The sequence below is a fragment of the Centrocercus urophasianus genome, unplaced genomic scaffold (assembly GCF_019232065.1).
Source record: "Centrocercus urophasianus isolate 14NV4802_14NV808 unplaced genomic scaffold, USGS_Curo_1.0 seq_9, whole genome shotgun sequence".
NCBI classification, from domain to species: Eukaryota; Metazoa; Chordata; class Aves; order Galliformes; family Phasianidae; genus Centrocercus; species Centrocercus urophasianus.
The window spans coordinates 18,441,002-18,463,194 of record NW_024885532.1 but is presented as its reverse complement, the minus strand read 5'-3'; the positions used below and the strand labels follow the sequence as shown (position 1 = coordinate 18,463,194).

General features: G+C 38.5%; 1 pseudogene; it reads right to left on the bottom strand.

Annotated features, from left to right (window-relative positions):
• Positions 1–20,155: 20,155 nt before the first annotated feature.
• LOC122171506 lies at positions 20,156–21,524 on the bottom strand (annotated as a pseudogene).
• Between the last annotated feature and the right edge of the window lie 669 nt (positions 21,525–22,193).

Sequence of the window (22,193 nt, the reverse complement as noted above, 5' to 3'; positions counted from 1 at the left end):
AGCCTGGACCAGCCTGACCTTGAATGTCTTTAAGGCTGGGGCATTCACCACATCTCTGGGCAACCTGTTCCAGTGCTTCACTATACTTACTGTTATGAATATCTTCTTTATACCCAGTCTAAATTTCCCCTTCCTTAGTATGAAACCGTTTCCCATAGCCCTATCACAGAAGAGTCCTGCTAAAGTGTGTGTCTCTTTCTTTCTTCTAGCTCCCCTTTACATACTGAAAATTTGCTATTAGACACCCCTATGAGCCTTCTCTTTTCCAGGCTGAACAACCACAGCTTGGATCATTTTCATGGCCTTCCTATGGATGCACTCTAACAGGTTTGTATCTCTCCTGTACTTGAGAACTCCACATCTGGACGCAATACTCCATGTGAGGTCTCATCACCAGAGAATAGATCCAGGATCACCTCCCTCAAACTGTTGACCACCTTCTAAACCATCTGCTTGACAGCCATGTGTAGAGTAGTTTCAAATGAAGACTGAGGTAAAAAAATAATTCATAAGTACCTCAGCCTTCTTGCTCATTACATGTGTTACACCCTCCTCTACTTTCCTTTACCAGTTGATGTACCTACATTGTGCCCCTTGCCAAGTCCTGTTCCAGTTGGTCCTTGGCCTTCCTGACCCCATCTCTACACAGCCTAGGTCACTTCCATTGAAAGAATCTTTGAACATCCCTTATCTGCAGGCACTGAAAGATTACAGTTGTCATTTCCAGAAGTACATATTGACAGAAAAAAATGCTATTTTTAAGTCTAATTTTGTTTTGAGAAACTTTAATACAGCTCTGTCCATCAAGTGAGCATAGAAAGACTAAATATGACAAATAATTTGAAAGCATTCAGTGTCAGTTCAATGTCACCCACAGATCTCAGTATATGAAAGAATTTGAATGACATATGTTCATATTTTATCAAGAAATATACAGTAAATAGCAGTATATATCTGATGAATACTTTTAGCCTCATTTTCTAAGAAAAGATTTATTTAAAGATTTATTTTTGTATGTATACACGTGTTCATAGGTTTGCATGTTTTTATGTCATCTATAACAAAAATATTTTTGAACTTGCTTCTGGATACGAACAGGAACAAAATGGCAAAAAGATAACGAAGTTTCCTGAAGTTTTGTGAAAATAGGCAGTGGGATAAAGAAAAGAAATTCAGTGAGTTAGTTCTTCAGGTTAATAAACACAGAACCAAACTTTGGGTATCTACAATCTGGAATGGAATATCACCCCTTACAGATTCGTAGAATTCACTGTACTTTTAGGTTTCAGCATCACAACCTCAAAGAAATGGTATTGATTTCTATCATTTATGTCATTTTGATAAAAAGCTAATACCATATTAATAAATATTTACCTCAGACTAGTTCACTAGTGTGTTGTGATTCACTGCCCTGTTTTAGATCATAAAATTATAGACGTCTGATGTAAGCTAATCACAGTAATGGCAAGAAGTACTTGAAAAATGCTATTCATCTAATGAAAAGCATTGTCTGTACTAAAGTGAAATGAACTGTGCCTTAGAGCAGTTCTCTTTATATCAATGAACTTTACATAAGGTGGCCAACTCATCTAAGACATCTAAGGAATGTCTGATGGATACTACATAAAGCATTTTGTTACTCTTCAATGACTTGTATGTGCCCCTATCCTAATCATTTTATGTTCAAAATGTGGGTGCCTAAGTCAACTGTGATTCTCAGTGTTCAGATAATGGATTTTAAAAGGAATTAGAGCCCTAGTTTAAAATTACTGGTGACTATGCAAAATCACAAAATGGTTGCAGTTGGAAGGGACCTCTGGTACATGAGGAGTCAGAAGTAGCCACTCTGCTGCCTTCCCCTCCTCTTTATCTAGTGAGGATGTATCAAACTGTAGCCCAATATGTATTATGATCATTTAGTCCAACCACCTGCTCAAACAGAGACGTCTATAGCAGGTTACTTAGGCCTAAATCCAAGCAGATCCTTCCAAACAGGGAGACTCCACAGATTGTCTGGCAACCTATTCCCTTACTCCATCACCCACACAATAAAAAATGTTTCCTGACATTAAATAGTACCTTCTGTGTTTCAGTTTGTGCACACTGCCTCATGCAAAGTGTCATAAAGTGACTTAAAATGTTATAATGCTTAGGGACAGACCACTTTGGAACTGACAAGAGAAAGCTATGGAGTAAATGCAAGTCCTTGGTACCTCAAAGTATACAATATTTTTGTTATCTAATTTTGTGGAAAATTTGTGAATTCCTACAGTACTCTCTTTGTCTATCCCTGGAGGTTTAGACATTAGCTAGACAAGTGTGGATATAAACTAGTTGATAACTACTTGGCTTCCAGGAGAGAGGCTGGTCTTTGACTCCTTTATTAAGCAGTGTAGGAAACGAGCCCTTTGTGACTTTAATCCATTGCTTTTTAATATAGGTTAGGCCATTAGTACAACAGTGGCTTCTACCAATTTTTATGAGCTGAATGTCTCCAGGGAAAAAGACTGAAAATAATCTTACAATCTTTTAACAGTTACAGAAGGTTATACTTACAAAATATTCATATAATAGCACAAAACATGAGATTCTAATTCTTCATTCTCTTTTACTGATGACTTTACCGGATAATGTTGCTAGCTTCTGGGGATTCTTTTCTCAGCAAATTTCATCAGCTTATTTGTGAAGAGTATGAAAAAGATGGAATGGCATATGGATTGAAAATAAATTAAAAGAAAAAAAAAGTTCAGATTTGTTTAGGGTTTTACATTCAGCATGTGCACCCTAATTCTGTAGATGTATTTCAAAGTTGTTTTCTCATCATTGTGAGCTTTTAAGTAGCAATTTTGTTATGACAATTCTAAGTCACTTCTTCAGTTTAAACGATATCTGATTGTGATTATCTTTCGTTTTCTGATTCTGAAGTTATTAGTATTCCAAGATCTACATTTTCCAAAGTAATCACCTCATGGAAACCACCCTCTGAAAAATAATAATAATAATAATAATTTATTAATACAACTCTAAGAGGCATCAACTTTGTATTTGCATGTAGGCTGCTCCATAAGTAATGCTTCCTATTTATTTCCATGAAAACTACAACAGATACAAAGAGCACAATAACACAACTTGATGCAGCAAATTCTCAGATACAAAACACTATTTAAACACTATTTTTCAACATATTCACCACCACTAGCTTTGCTTTTTCACTAGCAAGATGGGAGGCTGTGTACTGTGCTCATGAAAATCTGTACAAGCAGAAACTTCAGGAAATCTGAGCACAAATAAAGTTCAAAAGAAAAGTGAGAGATTATAATGGAAGTAGGAAGTGTGAAAGGATTATTGGGAGCACCCTTTGCTTCCTGGTAGCATAGGATTCTACTGATCAGGTAGTAGACATATTTAGCAAGCATTGTCAAAGCATCCAAAGAAGCTCCTAATACACTAATGTCCCATTTGCAGATTATTTGCAGCTGAATATCTCCAGGATCTCTTGATAATTCTGTAGATAAAACTGAATATAAGGAAATAATAAAATAAGGATAAAATAATAAAACTGAAATAAGGAAGTAGCAGGAGGAAAACAGCATTTTGGCTTCTGGTTTCCCAAAAGAGAGAATTTCCTGAAAAAAAAAAAAAAAAAAAGTATTTTGTTACAAACACATCTTTCTCTAGGCAAAGAACTGGAGAAGAGAATTACCACACATACACGTCTTTCTCAATTCTGAATTAAAATTCTTCTGGTGTCCAGACAGCTTCTATGCTACTTTATCTTTTGTGTCCAGATGTGGAGTCTGCAGTACATAAGTCCGTATATAGAGTATGTATATTCTCCATGTGAGGAGAAGAGACATGGGCCTGTTGCAACGTGTCCAGAGGAGGGCCATAAAAATAATCCAAGGGATAGAGTATCTTCCCTCAAGGTCAGACTGAGAGAGCTGGGGCTGTTCAGACTGGAAAAGAGAAGACTCCAGGGAGACCTGAAAGCAACATTTCATATCTGAATCAGGGCTGTAAGAAAGAAAGAGACTCTTTCGTAGGCTCTGTTGTAATAGGACAAGGGGAAATGTTTTCAAACTAAAAGAGAGGAGATTTAGACTGGATGTAAAAATTTGTTTGTTTGTTTATAAGGGTGGTGAAGCACTGGAACAGGTTGCCCAGAGAGGTGGCAGATGCCCTGTCCCTGAAGCCATTCAAAGTCAGGCTGAATGGTGCTTTGAGCAACCTGATCTAGCTTCAAATGTCTATGTTCATTGCAGTGGAGTTGGGCTAGATGACATCTAAAGGTCCCTTTCAGTTCAAACAAATCTGTGACTCTATCTGTGACATGAATGGGCTGATCTGCACAGCCCAGTTTCTCAAAAGTAACAGCTTAAGTCTCAGTTTACCAAGATTTTGTTCTTCAGTCATCAGTTCAGTTCTAGTTCATCTCATGTTCATTCCACAGAAACATACAAATCAATTTTATAATCATCTTTTAACTGTTCCAGGCAGAAATTTTCAGATTTGAGTTTTTGTATAATACAGTTAAAGTGGGTAGTGTTGCTTTCTTGAAGAGATCAGAACACTCTTTTAGGTCAAGAAAGACAAGGTAGAAGTCTTCCTATCTGTGTGCTTCTTAAAATATATTTTCAATGATGTCCACAATGAAAATGTTCTTAATATTGAGCTGTGAAGCAGTTGTCTTTTTTTCCCTCTCTCCCCCCTCTCCACCCCTTCAATTAGTCTGCTTAAAGTAAAACAATTATAACTAGAGAAAGAATAACTTTACATTCCTCTGTAACTACAAGGATTTTCTTTTGGAGGTATGGTTTATATAAGCAAAGGAAGAACCGTAATATGAATTACCAATATCAGTCCTGAATCTGCTCTATCTGTTAGGCTATGAGTCCAGAGGAAGATACTATATCCTCTTTCTGTCATAGTCTAGAAAATAAACTGTGATAAGTGCCCAATCCAAGGATAATAGTCAAGGTTACAAATGCAGTAGAACCCCTAATAAATTTAGAGAGTCTGAGACTTAACTGTATTTTTATCAGCAATTCACATTTCTTGTATTAGGTGACATGTACTTCTTTTTATTGTGTTTTGTATGTCTCATTCTAAAGCACTCGAATTTTATGGAGACCTTGAGTTTGGTGTAGTGAAATCAACAGACAAATATTGAAAGTTTGGCTTATTGTTCAACTCCACTTATATTTTAATTCTAAGAAACTAATGATGCAGAAGTTGTTGTTAAAGGAACTAAATAATATGACTAGCAATCATTCATAAAGGTTTCTTCATACATACTAAGAAAATATCATATGTTTCAGCCTCATTGAGTAAATATGCACTCCACATTCATTTTCATGAACTTTCTTTTCCATTCATTATTGATTTAGCAAAATGCAAGATGCCTCTTCACAATTACAGGTGTCTGTTTCATTTTTGCTAGACGTTATAATTAATATATAAATCTTTTTCTGCAGGAGAGAAGTGCATTGGTATTTTAAAGAGTAATATTTTAAAGAGCAGTGGGACAGTGGGACAGTAAGAAGAGTTCATTTGTGTAAGTGGTGAAGAAAGTAAATTACAAACATCACTGTGCCTTACTACTAACAAAATTCTGCAAAGTTATACATCAGGAGGCAGCTTCAGAAATAACAGAAATTGAGGTGAAAATTACTATTGGACATGGGAAAAAATAAATAAATGGCTGTCCTGTAAACAGGAACAGTAAAATCATTCTGGGGGTCCTGGTGGACAGCAGGATGACCATGAGCCAGCACTGGCCCTCGTGTCCAAGAAGGCCAATGGCATCCCAAGGTGTATTGGAAGAGGTTTGGTTAGTAGGTTGAGAGGTTCTCCTCCCCCTCTACTCTGCCCTGGAGAGACTGCATCTAGAATATTGTATCCAGTTCTGGCCCCTCAGTTTGAGAACAGGGAACTGCTTGAGAGTGCATGTTGTGTCAAAAGGATGGAGCCAGGCTCTTTTCAGTGATATCCAATGATTGGACAAGAGGCAGTGGATACAAGCTGGGACATAAGAGATTGTCAACGTTTTACGGGCTGGTTTGGCCCAGTTCCATGACCAGTGGGGCGGAGGGATTTTGCAAAATCTACGCCTCTGGAAAAGGGAACAGGGGACCCCAAAATAATTAAAAACAGCAGCAAAGGTCTGAGGAGAAGCAAACTAATTTACTAAATATAGTATCGGAATGCAAGATAACACACTATAATACAATATAATTCAAATTGAAGCTAATAAATCAAATATAATGAGAGCGAGAATGTCCGAAAGGTGGATAGGCCTCACCATAACGCTAAGGTGAGATGCACAGTCCAGTTGAACAGCCGGGAGATCGGAGGAGAGCTGATGAAGAAGAGCGCATCAGGTGACCTTGCCAGGAGTTATATCTCCTCTCTGTGACTGCAAAGTCCCCTGGGGAATGTAGTTCTTCTTCTCTACCAGGCAGGTACCCAGAACTTCAGCATTAACAGTTAAACTCCCTCTGCCCCATGTGATGTTATAATGTGGAATACTGAAAACCAAAAATCACAAAACCATGACAGAGATTCCACATAAATATGAGGAAAAAAAAAAAAACCCTTCTTCACAGTAAAGGTAACAAAACACTGGAACAGGCTGCCCAGAGATCTGTTGGAATCTCCTTCTCTGGAAACATTAAAAACCTACCTGGATACATTCCTGTATGACCTAATCCTGCTGTTCCTGCAGGGGGATTGGACTAGATGGTCTTTTCAAGGTCCATGCCAATTTGCTGACATTCTGTGATTGTGTGATACAAAAGAGAGAGAGGGAAAAAGAAAAAAAGAAAAAAAGGAAAAAGATCAGAGCAGAAACAATGCAATTCCAGAAATGGAATTTGTTCTGAGCTCTTTTTATATAGTTTTATTCATCAAGAATAAAAGTAGTTTAACTATTTTGGGTGGAATAGAGACTAAATAGTAGGAGGAGAGTTTGAAACAGTAAGAGGGAAATTCTTCATGCCCATGACTGTAGAATAACAGCAATTTTGTCTGTTCTTTTCTCTACTCTTTCACAACTTCAGTGAAGCTCCACTTGAGAATCCTCAAATTAATATAGAGTAAGAAAAGTAATGTTGTAACAAATATTGTCCTTATTTTATTTTTTTTTCCTTTCTAGGAGAGTTCACTTTAGCTTTTATCCAAGAGCTAATTAGACAGTTGTCACTGCAGCATACACAATAGCTGCTTTGAAAGTAATGCCTCCTATTTTATTATGCTGAACCACAGTATCAGAGGTAAATGTTGGTAGTATGTCAGTAGTGGATGAACTTTCCGGCCAATATTCTATTAAATGTTGTTTTTGTGTAACAGATGGCAGCAGAGGGGAAGTCTGACAAAATGCATATGACATGGAAGTGCATATGAAACAAGAGTATGGAATTCCATGGAATTCCATGTACCCACTGACATTCATCTACACTTGCTGAACGTTTATGAAGATCAAACAGTGGATGTGAGCACAATGAGGGGTATCTTGTGCATTTTGGCAGTCGCAACAGAGACAATGAGTCACTTTCACTGGTGCAGATTTTCACAAGTGCAGCATACAGGTTCTTGTTCAACACTGACGACAATTCATAGCTAATGGTGATGACTATCCTTCAAAACAGAGTGTTGTAGCTGAGAATATGATGTATCTAGTAGTGTTATTGTGCTCTTTGTATCTGTCATGGTTTATGTGGTAAGAAATAGGAAGCATTACTTTTCAAGTGACAAATGGAGGTTATATTTTTATGTGATTCAACTCTGCTTTCCCAGGTGGCAAAAATAATGCACCTTTCTTACTGTTGAAACAGTAAGAGTTGGCAGTACTACTCTCATTTTGTTTGACATTTTAGTCCATCTAGACATGATGATTTAAAGTCTAGTCTTTCCTGCTCCTGATGGACTTCCAGTGGCTTCACTGAGGCTCTTCAGGGCTATGAGTTCACCCCACTCAGAAAGTTGAAGGCTATCACTTAGACTAGTAGAGGACATTAACTATTAAAAGATAATTAAAATTTGAATTACTTTCTGAACTCTGAGTTTTGGGGTTTGAGGATATGTTTGAGGATACATATCAAGTTATCACTTGAACATTTTTTTCTCTGATACTTTTTATACTTGCTCTCTTAATAATCTGAACACAAAACTACAGAACTTTTTCTTAAGTATCCCAATTGAACAAGTTTTTAAAAAATACTTGTGAGTGTCATACAACTGTTAGTTTTTCAGTCAAACCTGATACATGAGTGCTGCACATTTCAGTCTTTTATAAATGCATTATGCTGAGACAGATGAAGTTTCATGCCTCTAGTCTGCAAAAAGTTCCATTTAGTTGGGCTTCTGTGCCATCATAAACCCAAAGGTCTGATCAAAGTCTTGGTTAGGGAAATTGCCGTGAAGCTCAGGGAAATTGAATTGTTCATACAAAAGACTGTTTATGAGGACTTTCTTTTAGCAACTTGGGCCTGTCAGGGTTAGCTATCAGAGATATCAAGTTTATGCTTTTATGTGAAATAAGACATATACATGACTGAAGCTTTCAGATATTTTTTTTTCAACAACAATCCTATTTATACAAATATATCCATGTTCTTTAGAATAAAATAATATCTTCTAGTTATGAAGATTTACTTGGGGCTCAGAGCAATGCCAAAGACCTTGTCACAAAACAAAAACAAAAACAAAACAAGACAAAACTTATACTTGTTGCTAGAGAACACTTATTTGACCTTTTGTCTATCAACTTTTCTTGTGGAGTGTGCTGTTTCAACGGGTGCATATGCTGTTCCTCTCTGAATACCTGAGATACATCTTAAGGAGCTGGAGCAGTTGTAAGGGTTCCACTTCTCTCTCTGCTTATTTGTCAAATCCTCCGGGTGGATGATTTTGCTGTTATTGGTTACCCCTCTGCAAATAAATGCACCAAAAGAACTGCTGAGTTGGGAATGTAAACTGTCAGGAATATAGACTTGCCTTGGCTCTAACAGTAATAAAATGTAGATGAGTAGATAGTGCAAAGAATCAGACACCCATCTATGATATTTCCACCATCCATTTTCCTAGCCTTCACTGTTTGCAGCAGAGGAATTCCCTGACCCAAAAAGCAGTTTTCATATCTTCAGTAATTCTCAGGGGATTTCTTTTCTCTGACCTTGTTAGATCTCTCTTGAAATACATGAAAACTATTAACATCTGGTGGCAAGGAATTTGGTACTTCAGTTTTACATTTTGTAAAGAACCTAGCAACTCTTAACACAGACCAGGCTGAAATAAGTAAACAGCATTAAAAAAAAACAATTTGTAAGAAAAGAGTACTGTGATATTTTCTACACATCACAGTAGCAAAATAGAAGAATGAGTGAAAAAATGAAGCTACTAGAGTAATGTTTAACAGGAAAACCCTTATCCACTTAGATGATAAAAGCTTTTCTTCAGACAAAACTTTCATAAATATTTTTCTTATGAAGTGTAGAGAGATAAACTTTCCTTTTTAATGCCTCTCCAGGTGTCTGTCACACACACATTTAACTTTTTTCTCCCTAACAAGTTCATTTCTTAACTTTCTGAGAGAAAGTCTACTCATTCTTGATTAAAATAGGCACTAGTTCAATTCCTTGATCACTTAGAAAGGTGGATGTCTCCTTAGAGGAGATGTCATCTCCTCACCTGACAGACCAGTTAGCTTCAGATTATAAAGCTATTCCCTGTATGTCATGACTTAATGTATGTGTTCCAGTACAACTCTGAATCTTATTCGATCTTTTCAAAGAGAGCGTTACACATTTTATTGCTGATCTTCATATGACATTAGAAAAAAATGAGTATCTGTGTTAAATGCATCATTCTTCAAACTTGATGTAGCATAATTTAAAATGGATCATTCGGGAGACTTTAATATCTAGATATTGTGACTGCTTTATTTCTCTGTTATGAGACTCTGAAAGCCTATAGATTCTGTCATTTGAATACAAATTCTCCCAACTACCATTTGTAAATCTTACTGTATGTTAATATCATCCAAGGTTCTAGTTTCACATCTAAATTTTCAGTTTTCAGGTGGTGTATAATAACTGAAGTACATTCTGCCCCTTGAAAAGCAACAGCAGAACTTTTCCCCTTCTTCCTATTAGAACTTTGTAATATCTATCTACTCATATATATCTTTCACCTCTTCTACCTCAGAGAAGTCCAATAAAGTGAAATATATTAAACCGACCTTTCAGGATTTGTTGGTATTTGCTTAGTTTTACATCTTCTTTTCATTTACCTTTCAATGTTTCTATAAATACTAATTTATTAACAACTTCAGTTTCCATCTATAAACACTACTCTGTGCAGCTGGAACCCATGTAGACCTGGCTCAGCGGACCTGGAGCTTTATGCAAATCTTGAGTTTAATGTTAAGGATGAATTTACGTGCATAATTTGTGCTCCTCTTGAATCAATAAGGGTATAAATTGGCTGTCACAGCTGTCTGGTGAAGTCTCTGGTGACTGCAAAAAGGGAAACATTACTCACATTTTTAAGAAAGGAAGAAAGGGAGACCCGGGGAACTACAGACCGGTGGTCCTCACCTCTCTGCCTGGGAAGATCATGGTCCAGATCCTCCTTGAAGCTATGTTAAGGTACATATGACATAAAGAGGTGATTTGAGACAGCCAACATGGCTTCACCAAGGGCAGATCATGCCTGACCAACCTGGTGGCCTTCAATGATGGAGTGACAACTTCTGTGGATGGGGGAAGGGCGATGGATGTCATCTACCTGGACTTCTGCAAGGCTTTTGACATGGTCTGTCACCACATCCTTCTCTCTAAATTGGAGAGGTGTGGAGTTGAAGGATGGACTGTTCGATGGATTAGGAATTGGCTGGCTGGTCACAACCAAAGAGTTGTGATAAATAGATCCACAACAGAGTGGAGGCCAGTCACAAGTGGTGTCCCTCAGGGGTCAGTCTTGGGACCAACGCTTTTCAACATCTTCATCAATGACATAGATGATGGCATCGAGTGCACCCTCAGCAAATTTGAGGATGACACCAAGCTGAGCGGTGCGGTCGATACATTGGAAAGAGGGGAAGCCATCCAGAAGGACCTGGACAGGCTGGAGAAGAGGGCCCATGAAAACCTAATGAGGTTCAATAACGCCAGGTGCAGAGTGCTGTACTTAGGTTGGGGCAATCCCAGGTATTTATACAAACTGGGGAAAGACCTCCTTGAAAGCAGCCCCGTGGAGAAGGACTTGGGAGTTCTGGTGGACAAGAAGCTGTACATGAGCCAGCAGTGTGCACTTGCAGCCCAGAAGGCCAACTGTGTTCTAGGCTGCATAAAGAAACGGGTGGCCAGCAGGGAGAGAGGGCGATTGTCCCGCTCTAGTCAGCTCCTGTGAGGCCCCATCTGGAGTACTGCATCCAGGCCTGAGGCTCCCAGTACAGGAAGGATATGGAGATCTTGGAACAGGTCCAGAGGAATGGCACTAAAATGATCAGGGACTGGAGCACCTCTCTTATGAGGAAAGGTTGAGGGAACTGGGATTGTTTAGCTTGGAGAAGAAAAGGCTCTGGGGAGACTTCATTGTGGCCTTCCAGTATTTGAAAGGACCTTATAAACAGGAAGGGGAACTGCCGTTTATGAGGGTGGATAGTGATAGGACAAGGGGGAATGGTTTTAAACTGAAACGGGAGGTTTAGGTTAGATATTAGGAAGAAGATTTTCACACAGAGGATCGTAACACACTGGAACAGGTTGCCTAAGGAGGTTGTGGATGCCCCATCCCTGGAGGCATTCAAGGCCAGGCTGGATGTGGCTCTGGGAAGCCTGGTCTGGTGGTTGGTGACCCTGCACTTAGCAGGGGGGATGAAACTAGATCATCATTGTGATCCTTTTCAATGCAGACCATTCTATGATTCTATGATTCTATGATTCTATGATAAGTGCTTTGCAGATTGCTACTATTGAACATATATAAGTGTATATGTATTTCTAATAGATCTATAAAACTACTTAATATTAGGTAAATATTTACACCACATACATGAAATTTAGAAGTATCTATTAGAACAGAAATTCATAAATAATTTTTCAAAGATCTGAAATATAATTTAGAATGTCTATTATAACATCAAAAAGCACACCTGAAAAGTATGCCAGTGAAATTTGGAGGATCTTAAACTGATATTCTACTGTCATTCATATGGATAATAAGAACAACAATAGTTGTTTTTATGCCTGGGGCATTCCAGAATAAATTGTTTTTAAATGGAAAACAACATACTTTAGGGTATGAAATAAATACTTGCTGATGTAGTTAAGAAAAAAATAAAACAATCAGTATGCCATAATTTCATTACACAAAAAAAGGACTACATTTTCAAAAACACAATTTCAATAGTTGCAATTGCGGGTAATTTTTTCAAGATTCTTCTTTCTTCCTCTCTCTCTTACACATGCAGAATTGAATATCAAGACTTGCAGGTGTGTCTATGTTTTTCTCTCAATGAGCATGTTAATAAAAAAGACCTGAGCATGTTTTGCATGTTCTTCTGCATTGTTAAACAGCCTCATTAAGTGTTTTGATGAATTAAGTGAAATTTAGCATATATATAGTTTAAATCAGAGTCTGGATACACACTGATCAATATGAGAATTACAGAAATGTTAGAATGGAATTACATTAATTTTTATCAAAGAATGAATAATTAAGTGATTGTAAAGCTCTCACACATACTTAAGCTTGAACTTTGTAAGATAAAATGTATCCTGCCCCCAGAAGACTGGTTCTGTGGGAACAACAGATCCATAATCTTTCTCAATGATTTCTTTGGTCATCATAAGATTGTCCTTTCTTCTGAAGGCTCGTATATTTGGTAGAAATCAGTGAACATGCAAACTTGTTTGCAAAGCATAGCACCTAAACTCAGAGGCAACCCAAAGAAAACAAGGAGATCAAAAAGACGATTCCTACCTTGCATACTAGACAATGGTCAATTCCTTAAAAAATTTATTCTGAAAGAGAATAGAACCTTTTCAAATAATAGAATTCCAGAATAGTGATTTATCTGCAGTAATTAGGATATTTACAATCATGAGTGTATGCATAGTTTTCTATTGACTTCTATTTTGATATGTACCTGAAAATCCCAAATGTGGGAAAATATAAATTCAAGTATGAAAATGAAAAGAACTTCAGCTGCTTCAGGTAATATCAACAAGTATACTCAGTAGGGTTCTTAGTAAATGTTATTATTGTGAGCACAAGAGGAAGTGTCATTTGAATAATGTATGGATTCAGTTTTTGTGCTGGATCTGCCTTTTTTGTTCAGGGAGACTTAAACGTGGTTAAAAAATATCAAAGGCAATTGAAATTACTGACATCTAAAACAACCTGGTGCTTTTCAAGCCCCAAATAAATATATAATCCACTAAACACTGAGGATACTAGTTTTCATATCATCTATGTAATAGTTAAGGGACGTGTCGAAGACCAGAAGGAAAAAAAAAGGAAAAAAAAAAAAAAAAACAGAAATAAGGAAACTCCTTTTAATGCAAATAGCACCAGTATTTGATATTCTATATATAACATAGTTTGCTGTGTGTTTTAGGAAACTAAAGTCAGAATATCTGAATCATTTTATTTGACACAGGTTTTTTTTGTATTTCTGAAAAGAGAAACTGGAAAAAAAATCATATGCAGATAAAATGTTCTCAACTCCGTTGTGTTTTCAACTCTCAATTAAGTGTACTTAATAAAACTTTTTCTTATTAAAGTAAATATAATTCAATTGTTGTCAAATTTATTATACAGTTGTTCACAAATAATTCACCTAGTTGTTAAGTCCTTTCCTATTCCTCCATTGAATCTAATCTTCTTTAGTTGAGTTAGATTTACAAAAGATGTAGACTCTCAAGACAGCAAATTTAAGATTAGACTCCAAGAAACAAACTTTTTTTCTTACTGTAAGGTCACTGATTTGAAATATCTTTTCTTATCTACATTTTTAAAGTTCTATTCCTAACATTTTCCAGGAAACAGTGACTCACTTTCTTCAGAGTATTATTTATGTAAGGGTATGTGGAAGGAATGTCTGCTCTGTTACAGATAACTGATCAAGGAACTTTTCCGAGGCAACAAGTGATAGTAAGAAACTTCAGCAAAGCCTTTGACATGATCTCTCACAGGACTCTCCCAGGGAAACTGGCTGCCTGTGGCCTGGACAAGTATACCCTTCTTTGAGAACTGGCTATAAGGCCATGCCCAGCAGGTAGTAGTTAATGGAGTTAAGTCCAGGTGGTGACCCGTTTCAGCTGATGTCCTCCAGGGGTTGGTACTGGGGCCCATCTTGTTTAATATCTTCACTGATGACCTAGATGAGGGGATTGAGTGTACCCTGAGTAAGTTTGTACATGATACCACGTTGGAAAGTAGTGTTGATCTGCCTGAGGGTAGGGAGGCCCTTCAGAGGGATCTAGATAATCTGGATTGCTGAGCTGAGGTGAATGGAATTAGGTTCAACAAGGCCAAGTGCCGGGTCCTGCACCTTGGCCACAATAACACCATGCAGCACTATAGGTTTGAGGCTGAGTGGCTGGATGACTGTGAAGAGGAAAGGGACCGGGTGGTGTTGGTTGATGCTCAGCTGAACATGAGCCAACTGTGTGGCCAAGACAGGCAAGCTAAGCCTGGCCTGTGTTAGAAATAGTGTGGCCAGCAGGAGCAGGGAGGTAATTATCCCCTGTGCTCAGCATTGGTGAGGCTACACCTCGAGTACTGTGTTCCATTTTTGGCCCCTCACTACAAGAAAGACATTGAGACTTGTCCAGAGAAGGGCAATAGAACAGGTGAGGGGTCTGGAGCACAAGTCTTACTGTGTGGCTGAGGGAACTGGGATTGTTTAGTCTGGAGAAGAGGAAGCTCAGGGGTGACCTCACTGCACTCTACAACTTCCTGAAATGAGGTTGTGATGAGGAGGGGTTTGTCCTCTTCTTCTAGGCAACAAACAGGACCCGAGGAAATGGCCTCTGTAACAGAGGAGGTTTCAATTAGACATAAGGAGGAACTTTTTCTCTCAGAGAGTGGCCAGGCACTGGAATAGCCTGGCCCAGGGAAGTGGTGGAGTCACCATCTCTGGCAGTGTTCAAGAGTCATTTGGATGAGGAGCTACGAGGTATGGTTTAGTAGCTTGTGTTAGCAATGGTAATGGGAGGGAGGTTGGGCTAGATGATCTTGTAGGTCCTTTCCAAACTTTCCAAACTTGTAATTCTATGATTCTGTGAAAGGAAACAGTGATGGAAAGCAAGTCTAGTCAGTCACAATAATATATAAGAGCATGTGAGAATGTAAAAATGTTTATTCCAGAAGGGTTATCTGAAGACTTCTAAGTTTAGAGACAATGACAAGAAACAAACTTGTCAAGTCATACTAGCCGGTAGGCTATCTAGTTACAGATGCCACTGGCATGAACATCAACCTGGACTTTTCAGCTGATAAAATTGTGAATGTGAAGGCACTGGCTTGGTGCAAAAATTACAGAGCTTGGCAAACTCGAAAGGACATAAAGGGGGAAAAGGGAGCAGGAGGAACAAAGGGAGTTTAGGTAGAAAATAGTATAAAAGAACTAGTCAAATACAAAACGAGGCCGGTCAGTAAGTTTGGCTGGCTAAGCCTCACTTGATCACCAAAGTCTTCCTTGTCGTCTCATATTTTCTCATGAAATCTTTTCTTAGCTCACTTCTGTCTATATGTGCTGGGAGAACTACGTGTCAGCTGCTACTGGGAAGACCTGTATAAGTGAAGGCTGGTACAAGCTACCAGTCATGTTGAGGGAGTGGGCTCCTCTGACTTGTAGCACTAGCTACTGTAGCTACTGAGAGTCTAGTGTCATAGTTGGAGGGTTGTCTCTGAACCTAAGTGTCCACATACTGAACCACATACTTTGAGTCCAGACTGCCAGCTACTGAATGACAGATAGTGAGGTGAGTGCAGGGATCTCAACAAGTAGCTAGAGCAAGTTCACAGCACATGTGCCTGCTGCCAGCTGCTGGGGGTAGTGTCTTTAACTTCTCCAAACACAGTGTGTATGGTCCGTACATGTGCTTTCGTTTGCAAACTTTAAGCTCAACTATCTGTTCACTAGCGGGGCTCTAGGACCAGGACATAAGGAGGGAACTGGGATCATTGCAAGGACTTGCAAATCTGATGTGCATGTGCACGAGCAACCAGTGTGTGAGTGTTGAGTGCTTGCAGTGAACTTCCAACTGGACCAGCTGGCAAGCAGATGACCTTTGAAGCAGGTTAGGGGACCAGGATCCAGCTGGAGGTTGCTGAACAGACAGATCAGCTATGCCAGTACTTCAAGGACAGTAATTCTGGGCAGATGGGGAAGCTGTGACATTACTGGAGGGATCTGTGAATGCATGTGTGCTTATGAACCTGGACAGTGCTGTTTGTATGCTTGCATGAGTGTACTTCTGTCTTCATGAGCCAGAGAGGAGAAATGGGACTTGACTGTATTCTGAGTCTAGTATGTAAGTACAGTTGAAGGCAGTTTTTGACCAGGGCAGCCTTTGTGGCCGGTTGTGTCAATGCATCCTGCCTCTGCCTGTGTGTCTCTGGGCTATGTTCTGAGTTTGTTACTAGTTGAACCAGCAAAGGGGAAAAGGAGCAGATGCATCCCCCAACCTGGGCAGAGACCACAGGACCCCAAGCACTGGGCTGGGCCTCAGCACCTGCACTGGAGTGGTCTTGCATCAGAGGCTGGAGGAGATGGCAACATTCTTCCTGTCACTACCTCGCTTAAAAATTTAGTATATAATTATTATAATATTTCAAATACATCTCATATTAATACACTGGAATTACTCAGTAAAATAACAAATAAAATATGAATAAATTTTCAGCACAATAGCAGAATACAATACAGAGAAAAAAAAAAAAAAATGTATTTTGAGTAAATGAAGTTTTCCATCAAAAATATTTTATTTTTCTCACCATCTTTCCCAAAGGAGGATTTGTAATCTCATCTCTCTAAAATGTGGACTGGAAGGATTTACAAAGCAGATGTGAGATTGTCTGTGTGTGTGTGTGTGAAATAAATAATAATTTTCAGCTATCAGCTGCTTACAATTAATTGATTGCATAGTAATTTTTTTTTTTTTTAATTCAGGCTAACTCTTTATATTATTAAAGACAAATCTAGTATATTAATTGCAGACACTTATTCCTGAAGATATGCTCTCAGATTTCAACAATGTTAGAACAATGTTAGAATTCAATGTTAGAACAATGTATGAATTATATTTACTTAAAATGTGTAGACAAAGCTCCTAAGCAATTTTTAATGCATATATTCAAAGAGATGTTAGGACATCTTCCTTAAGATGAACAGAACTAAACGTATGTAAAAATGAATGATGACATTCAATTTGTCTAGAATTCACAGAAGTACTAATAGGTTCAGACTCCTTACAAGACCAAGTAATGTGTTCTACTGCTGTCTAAAGACAAACATCTAATAGAAGCAGGGCAAGGATAAAGGAGTTGTGCCCAATGAATTACACAATTTCTAGAGTATATACCTTACTATTTGAACTCTTGGCAGTTTATATATGACCTGTGTGAACTCTGTCTAAGTCAAGGTGAGCTTGAAATCACCTCCTCTAAAGGATTGTTGCCCATGCTGTCATTTGATATCTTAAAGGAAAGAATCTGACTTTCTGCTGGAGCTGAACTACAAGATGGCAAGAAGATAGTCCACTAAAGAGTGAACTTTACCAGACTATAGTGGTGACATTCTTCCTCTTTGCCTGTTCCTGCTGTTTTAAATACAGAAATATCCTACCACAAAACGCAAATATAGTAATAGAATAATATCCAGAACACAAAATCTGCTTTTTTTGCTTCTCAGTCACATTTCCTCTCACTGTCTTCTCATTTATTTTTTCTTTTATGCATGTGGTTATTGTAACCTCAAGAAATTTTGCATTAGTTTTGTCAAAGGTGCTTATTCATTTAGTCATTAAAATGTTCTTCTCAAATGTGGGCTGAACCTCCTCAGTACTGACAGGAACGTGGAAATCTATCTTCTAATTCCCAGAAATCAGAAGTCATTTACACAAAAAATGAACTGGTATTTTCCCAGACTGGATTACTAGAGTTCAAATCGTAAAGCATCACATATATCTTACTAGTTTACTTTATTAAAAGTAAATAACTGGTGATTCTGTAATAAAAGACTACCGGGCATGATGCTTATGACACTCTATAGATGAGTAAAGACAAGTCTTTTTGTCTGTGGCAAATTAGAAACCCTAAAGCAACCTCTTCCTACTATTACTCATAACTTATTTCCAGAGAAGCACCACTTGATCTGCTGCACTAGTGAAACTGTCAGGGGAGAATCACAGATCAAACAGGATAGGGAAGTGAATCATATAAGGAGTAATGAAGCTGTCTCCATGAGAGAGCAATGCTGGAAAAAGGAAGACTTATGCCATCATTGAGATGCTGTTATATATATGTTGCGTATATCAAATGAATAATGTATATATTTTGTATCATAATATGTAACATACAATATTATAATTGGTAATAAATCAAATTTTCCCAATTTGAGTCTGCTTTGCCCACATCAGTAATTAGTAAGCAATCTCCCTTCCTCTATCCTGAACTTTCTTATTGTATTTTCTCCACCCGTAATGCTGACATGTGGAAGCAAGTGAGCAGCTGGATGGTAGTTTAGCTATTGACAAAAACTAACCCACAATAGTTTCCTTGTACTCGTATTTTTTTTCACAGTGACGAACAAAAGGAGTATCTGTGTGCTCTTATTTTTCTTTTACATTTTCTGTTATTTTGATTCATGTAAAAATGTTCTGGTATTTCATTTTATATTACTAACGTTCATTTTCAAGTCATCCTTCTGAAAGCTTAACTCTAAAATGTATGTACGGAAAAATCCTTACAGTGTTGCATAAATGTAAATTGGAAACATTTCAACAGTTTTAAAACTCTTATGTTCCTTATATTAAAGGTGGACTGACAACACTATGCAAATTCTGAAACAAAACCCTTTTCCAAGCTCCTTTCTGTACAACACTATAAAAAGATATATTGATATGAACTTAACAGACTAAAACTATTTTATTGCCTTTAAGATAGTAATAATTGCATAAAAAGTTCCTGAGCTGAAAATCATACACGTTGTGTACAAACAAGAGTACAATTTCTATTTTATTGGACAATGGTGCCCTCAAAGCACCCTTGTAGCATCATGGTACTCTTTAGGATCTGTCTTGAATCTAATTCCTAGTGCAAAATCATAAAAAAATACAAAGATACATTTTACAAATGATGAAAAAGAAGAGTCAATTTCCTAATCAGTTGTTACTGGAAGGAGTATAAAGAAGAAATACAACATCAGGGAAAAGGAAATTGAACACACCGACTAAGACCTAATATGAACATTCCCTTCAAGACGACTTCTGTGTAGACAGAGGAAAAGACCCCAGGGAAAATCTTTTTTTGTATTTTTATTTTTTTCATATTAAAAGAGTCACTATAAGATCAAGCTAATTGCAGGAATCCAGAAACTGTAGAACTGGCTACAACAGATGTGGAAAACATTGAGGTATTATTCAGTGAGTTCTTTGCCTTAGTATTCAATGGGAGCCAGGATTCTCATGTCTGTCATATTCCTGAACCTTGCATTCCTAAACCTCATGTTCCTGAACCTCTAGGTGGAAAGTGGGAGAGAAAAATCCTTCCACTGGCCTCATGTTAGCTGAGTCAATCGACACAGTCTGGCCAGGGAGGTAAGAGTGGCTTATCAGCCACTGGATCGTGACTCACAGGGATAACTGGCAAGAGTGGTGAGGCCTTTGGCAGAAGGTGTTAAATTGAGGATCTTGTTTCCCTTTGTTGTGAGTTTTCTAATGCATCCACCCTTCACCGCCCCAACCCTGCTCACTTGGGAGGGGCGAAAACATCAGTTTTCTAATGGCTTGGATAGCTGTTCAGGTTCCCTGGGAGAGACCCTAGGACCTGGGGTTTTGCTTTCCTCGAGATTCTGGAGCTTTTGTTCTGGCCACAAGTTAACTAATTTCTCTAACCTGACAGTGGGTAATCCATTCGTCAAATCTCATGGAACATCCTTTTGCCAGCCCAGTAACCAGAGACAATTACATTTATGATCAATATTTCTCCTACCTGTTTTTACTCACAATGAGACCCTTCCAGTCCCACTAAGCTTTGGGCTAGGTGGCCTGGGGGCAAGGCTGACGGCTGCACGTCTTACTTCCCTTGGTTCAAATTTAGGAGGAAGAAATCACCGGCCCATATTTTCTTCCATAGTTAATTAACTCTTGGGCAACCTCCCACCACATCCATACTTTGTTTCCTGACTGCAGATGGTTGGGGGTTACAGTTCCTTCTAACACTGTCCAGGTTCTCTCTCCCTGAGACATAGCCTCTATTTTTCCTTGCAGTTGTACCCCTATAGGTTTTAACGACTCTGGAAGCCCCCTAATTAGAGGGGTCATTCTTTCAGGATCAACAGGCATCATCATAGGTGATTCATGGTGTGGCTGCAGTTTTCTATCATACATCATTTGGAGACAAGAGCCTTTTGAACACTCTCTACTAACTGATCAGTTCTTCCAGTAATGGCAAGAGGGTCTCCCCTTTCTAAAGGCTTGAGACCACCTGCCCAATAGGCAGCCCTCTGTGTTAAGGACCAGGGAGCACGACTGTTGCCAGCAGTTAAAAATACTCCTGCTCCCCAATAACCTTGTGCTTCCTTTTCTGTTAACCGAATCTGGTCGCCACCAGTGAGGCTAACCCTCCACACATACTCTCAGATTCCTTTGAAGAGCGGCTAAAATCTTTTTTCAGTTTTGCCAGTTCAGTGGCTGAGAAGGGAATTTCCTTAACATTCATTTGAGGATCTAGTTCCTCGCTGTTATCGCATGTGGATTCAGTTTTTATCAAAGGACGCAATGGGGCTATTGGAGTTTCTAATTTATCTAGCCTTTCCTTCATTCCTTGTAGTTCCTCCTGAGGAAAAGTTTTTTCTTCAGGCAAACTATGGGTGACGGTATTCCTGGCATGCTTACACGTTAACAGTTCCTTAAAAGACATTTGCAACAAAGCTGATAGACGTTTCTCTCTTTCTATTTGTTCCTCAAGGTTCACTATTTGATTCTGCAGTTTTCACCAATTCTTGTGTTACTTTAACCAATTCTTCAACCGAGTGCTTGTATAGTTTGGGTTTCTGCTGAATGCTTTTCATCTCAGAACTCCACGGCTGCTTTTAAAGTAGCCCCAAGTACGGCACAAATAAATGACTTTCCTTTTCCAGCTCGGGTACAAGCATTCTGTTGCAGAACACTAATACGGTCTGAAACACTCTGCAAGTTATACCAGTTCTGTCGTGCCCAATCCATACCTGATAAAGAGGGTCGAGCACCATGTTTTTCTAAAAGATCAAATAATACATCTTCACTTTTCATGGTGTCACTCAATTTTCAATACAGTGAAAAATCTACACTAAGGGAAGTGGAGGTGTACTTATTCAAAAGCTCAGGTAACTCCTTAATTCCCCCCAGGGAGGCACACAACACCTATTAAACAAATGCAAATGGTCCAATCACTCTTCCCTTTTTCTGAGGGAAGCACACAAAAAGGTTCGAATTTCACACTTAAGTTACAAGATCCTTAAATCACAAAATGCAGAGAGGTCTTCCCGAGGAGGCACACACAATGGTAATCAAAGGTAATCAAAATTAATTCATACGTCCCCGAGAGGTATGCACATAAACAGCAAAGTTTCAGAATGTGGAGCGGTCTTCCTGGAGAAGGACTCACGTCTAAGTTTTCAAAAATATCGCTCCATGCAACTCCAGGAGGTGCACACAAAGAGAGTTTCAGACTACATCTGGAAGGACAACACTCTCACAGTGGGTATCCTGCCGACTACGCCATTAAATAAATGTCTCACTCCAATTTATAGGAGGGAGAGGAGGTTCTTTTATTATCTATATACCCAGTGTGAGATTAAGAAACAACGGTTCAAATGTTGGTCCGACCAGTTTATTACAAATCTTAATCAGGGAAATGGGGAAGGGGAGGACGGACACTATTATGAATTAGGGTAATGGGGAAGGGAAGGAGGGCGATAG